Below are 6,043 nucleotides of genomic sequence, written 5' to 3'. Positions count from 1 at the left end.
CACCCCCCGCAGTCACAACGGTAGCGACGCAGACGGTGAGACTGAAGAAGAATCCGAAGGCAAGCCGACGAACACCAACCCCCCCCCCCCCCCCCCCCACCCCAGTCGTAACGGTTGTTGCATCGCGAAAGTCGTGGCTGGAGTGGAAGCCGACAAGGTTGCTCAAGCAAGGCAGTAGCCCTTTGTGCCGATGTCGATGTAACCGAGAGTGTGGGTGGTGTAGCCGTGGTCGAGCTAGCCGTGTGAAGAATGCCGTGCGAAGAATGCCGTGGTCGATGTCGAGTTAGCATGGGCGCAGTGGTGTCGAAGTAGTGGTGCGCCGGGAAGAAGACATAGTTGACGAGGCGTCGCGCCGGGTTTGCCAAACCCGGGGACACGTCGTAGATGAAGGCACACGTCGGTGTTGCCAGCACCGGGCATGCGTAGACGGATGAAAACGAAGTTGACGAAGCGCCGCTCCAGGCTTGCCAGACCCGGGGACACGTCGTGGACGAAGGCACGCATCGGTGTTGCCAGTACAGGGTATCGTAGACAAGGGACCTGCACGAGTTGTACGCCATGTCGGAGAAGTCGGAGAAGCCAGTAGAGAAGGACTCGACGACGGTTGCGGCACCAATCGGCGCGGGGCCAATGTCGCCCGCGGTTGTCGGAGTAGATGAAGCGGTCATGGTAGATGACGGCGACGCTGGCGACGAGCTGGTGCTGGACGAAGACGAAGGGGGTGGACGTCGGCTGCGGCGGCTAGGGGGTAGCGGCGGCAGCGGACGAAGCAAAGCGGCGGCGGCGGCCTAAGAAGAGCCGCGACGGCAGCCAGGTTAGAAGTGCGGCTGCGGTGTTCGAAGTAGGCGAAGAACCCTGACAGCGTGACGAAGACCGGCGCGGACGGTGGCGTTCCCGCGCTAAGGGAGACGGCGCGACGCAACGCGCGGTGACGGCGGAGTGGACCGCGGGTTGCGGCGCTACGGCCCGAAGGGGTGGTGCAGCGGCGGAGCGCGGGTCGGTGCAACCACGGGGGACGGCCTCGGGGCGGCGGCGGGGACCGCGTATCGCGGCACTATGACCAGAAGGGGCGACGCGCGAGTCGATGCAGCCGCGAGGAGAACCATGAGACGGCGGCGCTGCAGCCCGCCAGAGCGATGCAGCGGCAGCCCAATGCTCAATTGGTGGAGTGGCGCGTGTACCGGTGACGATCTTCACAAAATCCCACGAAAACGTGCTCATCTATGGTTGATCAGACCGATGATACAACGGGCGAGAACGAGAAGACGCAGACTGGCGACGAGGTATCCACGACGTGCTTCGCAGCCGAAGATGGCAGAAGGCGCCTGCGGCCCTAAGGCACCAGCGGCGCGCGTCCGCGCAGCCGGATTATCCATGAGCATGCAACTGCATGAGAGCTGATCGTATTGAACATATAAACTCTTCTATGCTACCCGCATACCTGAGGCCATCGCGTTTTGCCTTCGATCTGGTTCATCCAATATGCATCGGTGTAAAGTTTTCAGTACTTTTTGGCTGACTGTCAAAGATCTGGCCGTCAGTTCTAGCTCACTCTGTGTTTTTCGGCTTAGTGGATGACACATGGGCCACGCATCTGCGTGGGCCAGCCGTGCAGTGTGCGTTGCATGCATGCATGCATGTGAGAAAAAGAGGTGCTCTGCGGTAAAAAGAGGGGTGGACTGGAGCGCTCGTCTCCCGCAAGGCGTCGACTGTGGGCTGCTGGTTCGTTTTAGAGTTGATGACATGTGGGTCAATATACAGCGCGGGCCCGTTGTTTCAGTCGCTGCGTGCGTGCGTGTGCTTGTTATGCTGGAAAAGAGGGGTGGGATGCAATGATCGTGGGCTGCAGGCCATCCAGAGCGGGCAGCAGCACAACCAGAGAAAAAGGAGAAGCGACAGGGCGGGCAGCAGCGTCTCCTCCCCCCGCCCTCATCCCTATTGCCGCCGCCGGGTCCTCTCCTCTTCCTATCGGTGCGAGTGGGCGGGTCGCGGCTTGCGGAGAGCGAGGAGAGGGAGGAGACAGATGCGTGAGGAGGAGGAGGCCACGGCCGTCGGCTCCTCTCCTCTCCCCGTCGGCGCCAGCGCGCTGGTCGCGGGGAGTGAGGAGAGCGAGGAGAGGGAGGGGGAAGATGCGTGAGGAGGAGGACCAGGCGGTGGCGCGGCAGCCAGATCCGAGGCGCGTGGGCGCGGAGGCAGCCGCGGTGGGCTCCGGCCTCTTCTTCACGCACGGCGGCAGGAGCAGCTCCACCTCTCCACTCCCCCACGCGTGAGCCCTCCACAACCCCACCCACCACACCGAGGCGGCGTCCAGAGGCGGTCGGCGGTGGCGCAGGTGAGCTCCCTCCCGCGCCCTTCTCTTTCCTCTCCTCGACGGCGCCGGTGAGATCCATCCCGTGCCTTCCCTCCTCTCGCGTCCCCCCTCCCCCCACAGCGGCCCTCCCTGTTGATGGAATCCATCTCTTCTATGCTCTTCTTCTTCCCCTTCCCTGCCTCCCCGGTTCTCCATGATCCCATCTATTTGTACATACTAAGCTAGCTCAACCACACAGGCAGCTTGATTGGTTCCTATACTAGCAGCAGTACGGTTGTGTCTAGGCGGAACCTCCTGTACGTGCGATTTCGTGGAGTCATTTAGCTCTAGATAGATGCCACTGGACTCCCAGGTTCTTTCCTGTGTTGGAGCTTACTAAATTTTGTAGTTTGCAATGGCTGTTTGGGTGACATCTCAGATTCCCTTTGAGGTCCTGTATGCGCCTTGTTCAACTTTGGTTCAAATTCATATCATAGTTAGTCCTGCTGCATGATGGAACTAGCTAAGGTGGTTGTTGTTTTGCTACCTAATGGGCACAATCTTTTAATCTTTTTCGTTTCCAGGTTCTGATAAATGGTTGAAGCAAAGGAGGAGGCGTACTGATGGAAGCTGGCAGCAAAATCAGGTGAGACTGGATAGCCCGTCCCAAGTGCGCATGTGAGCCCCCCCCCCCCCCCCTCCTCTCTCTCACACACATTTTTCCTTTGAGGTTACAAACGCGAGCACCAGCTGTTGTCGCCTTGTTGGGTCAAGCCGCCATTGCATCAGACACACAAATACACATTGCTCTCAGATTCCTTTGGTGGGGTTTGCAAGTAGAGAGATCGCATTTACGAATTATATTTTGCCATCACACAGAATGACACAAGATGAGGCAATAGGTGTGTGGTGCAGAAGATGCTCTCCAACCATTTGAATCTGCAGTTCTCCACAACTCATTTACAACAAAAGCCTTGAGTAGTAGCACTGATGTCACTATAAGATATAATTTTGTAAAAATCCAAATAAGCATTGTACATACAATTCAGTTCCATACATTAAGCATAACTCAATCTATAGGCCGAATGAATTGAAACTGAAAATATAAGTGATGCACCAAATTTTTATCTAGGAAAATTGGGGCATTTCTTTTTAGCATTACTCCTTATACATTAAATATTATGTGCCAAAACAGGATGGATAGAACCATACTTTGTGCTGGCTTGAATTTAATACTTATATATCAATTCCTTACTCTAGCCTTTTCATCAGGATTAATAAGTAGTAGTGATGCATCACTTCTCTAATAGCCTACAGCTGGCAAAACTTAGGTTATGAAACATCATGTGTCAACTGTCAATTTTATAAATGTCTGTATATTATGTCATAATCTTCCGACATGATTTCAATGTTTACTGGTGTACTACAATGCAGTAAACTGATCGTGTACATTTCTCAATTTTCCATAGGACCTCTCCGTCCTCGAGCCCTTCTTCTCCTCTCTCCGCGCCGTCTCGCCTCCCCTGCTCTCGCACCGCCACCTTCCCTGCTCGGCGCTCGAGGCGCCATGATTTTGGATCGGGCGGATATCTTCACCAGGAGAGTAGGAGCACTTGCTGTTAATATGAACGATCTCTCACTAAGTTTTTGTTATGGCGTTGTGTGCCGATTCATGATTTAAACACGCAAAATGTCTGGTTTGCATATTTGTGCCTAGCCCTGTTACCAGCAGTGTATTTTTTGCCGTAAGAAAGACAACAATGCTTTATTTCTTTGACTTTTTGACCGTGTCTAATTTCTGGTAAAAGAGAGGAATTTCAGAGAGATAGACAACCTGAAGAGCTTTGAATGGTTGTTCGAGTGTGCCGCCAGCCTCCTCGCCGCTGCTGTTGCGTAGCTGGCACCGGTGTGTGGCTACTGCCGAGATAAGCGCAGTTTACTCCAGGTTTGGTGATGGTGTTGAACAACACCTTAACTGGGCCAAGGAATTTAGTAGCATTGTGGGATCATAAACCAGTTTTTCTGTTCTCTGTGCTCACATAGTAAGAACATGCTTGCAAGTTCTTTTCCTTAGGTGTAATTTCTTTTGCTGAGATAGATTAAGCCTGGGTTGAGGTGGCTGCTGTGTGCCGGTTGCCAGTACTTGTTTGTTGTAATGTCTTACCCAGTGAGATTTCTTTTATTCTTGCCTATTTTCAGAGGTTCTGCTTGAAGATTCTCTAATCACTTTCTTTGGAACTTTTTGCTGAGATATGCTTCCAGGTTACTTCAATGTTACCAGACTTAAAATGTACTATCTAGCATACTAGCACGTGTGTATATGATGCCTCCTTTTATCCTTGAATGTAAGACACATGGTGTTTTGTTCCATTGTTATGCTTAACGGAAGTGATGTTCTGTTATCATATTCAAAACTATAGCTCTTTGTTTGCAGTATCTCGGAGGGAGCAATATTTTGATACTTGCTTTATAGGAATTCTCTTTCTTTGCCTAGAATTTGTGATTTATGGCTGATGTCAATTCCACCTTTGTAGGTGTTTCTCAATTATTACTAATGTTGAAACTGCAGAGGAGCAGGAGATGAGGAGGGCCCCACTTGGTGTACAATGGTGAATGATGCGGCAGTTAGACCGGGAGATGAGGAGCGCGGCACTGGGTGTACGAAGGATTAGTAGGAAGAATGTTAATCACAGTGGGTGAAAAGGTATACGGTAAGCTTGAGCTTGAATAAATGTTCACTGCTTGGTTCATATTTGATTCCAATGCCTTCGCTTTAATGTCATTGGTTTGTCCCAAGTTTATGTTCAGAGATTATGATTCAAATATTCTGTTTGGATTTCTTACAAACAAATTGTGTGATTATTGCCCAATTCTAGCTTCATCTACTATACCTTATAATTTATATATTAATTGTCGAAAATTCTGATTTAGATCATGTTAGTTCCAGGCAGCGAGTACTAGAAAGCATGATCATATTTTAGGGCATTTTTCTACTCTGTGCAAGAAATTTAATTTGATGGATATGCGACCTGTTTTCTCTTGATTATGTGTGGATTTTAATAGACAATCATTTCTGTAGAAGGTAACCTGATTGAGACTGTTTTGTTATTTCCATGTGCAGAAAATGCGAGCTCGGCTGATTGCATACTGTTTGGTTGAGTTGTTTTTTCCTAAAGATACAATCAAGCGGAAGATTTCTTTTGTATGGAAATTCACCATGGGAATCAAAATAATGGTACTCTGCACAGCCTTTACTTTCTTGCATCGATTCTTCATTCTACAAGTCACACCTTTTCTATTTGGTAAAAGAAGAGTGAGCTCATGCTTGAACTTCCACTATATATGTTAACACTTGGATACTGTATCAATCCAGTAATCATCTGATCCTTCATTGTTTTCCCTTGCATTGCCTCCTTTAACTCTTCTGGACCTTTGAAAAGAATGATTTTTCGATTATATAATGTATTATGTTTTGTTTCGTTGTCGAGAGGTAGATGGTAAAGTAGGCTGGTATTTTCATTTTGTTCATATGCAGATATTTGATATAAGTGAATATATACCCTTTGGTAGGTGAATGTGCTCTCCGTTAATATCACTGATATATTTGAGCTTCAGAGAAGGATATCTATGCCATTTTGTTTTTGTTTTTTTGAACAAAAGAGTGTTGTATGTGTATCGTTAAGGGGATGAAGCAGCAAAGTTACCTACGCAATTTAGCAGGATGTGGCTGATACGTACAGAGTGGTTTACTTA

At 49.7% G+C, this 6,043-nt stretch overlaps 1 long non-coding RNA gene across 3 annotated transcripts; it reads left to right on the top strand.

Moving 5' to 3' along the window:
- The first annotated feature begins 1,890 nt into the window (after nt 1–1,890).
- On the top strand, nt 1,891–5,688 carry LOC123167418 (uncharacterized). Of its 3 annotated transcripts, none has more exons than XR_006483921.1 (4): nt 1,891–2,332; nt 2,875–2,936; nt 3,760–4,994; nt 5,412–5,688. It is a non-coding gene; the product is annotated as an uncharacterized lncRNA (long non-coding RNA). The 3 variants fall into 3 exon arrangements; XR_006483920.1 differs by having other exon boundaries at nt 3,760–5,001; XR_006483922.1 differs by having other exon boundaries at nt 2,875–2,968; nt 3,760–5,001.
- Nucleotides 5,689–6,043: the final 355 nt, after the last annotated feature.

The sequence above is a fragment of the Triticum aestivum genome, chromosome 7D (assembly GCF_018294505.1).
Source record: "Triticum aestivum cultivar Chinese Spring chromosome 7D, IWGSC CS RefSeq v2.1, whole genome shotgun sequence".
Classification (NCBI taxonomy): Eukaryota; Viridiplantae; Streptophyta; class Magnoliopsida; order Poales; family Poaceae; genus Triticum; species Triticum aestivum.
Note: the sequence above shows the minus strand (reverse complement) of the source record. Positions and strands in the feature narration are given on the sequence as shown.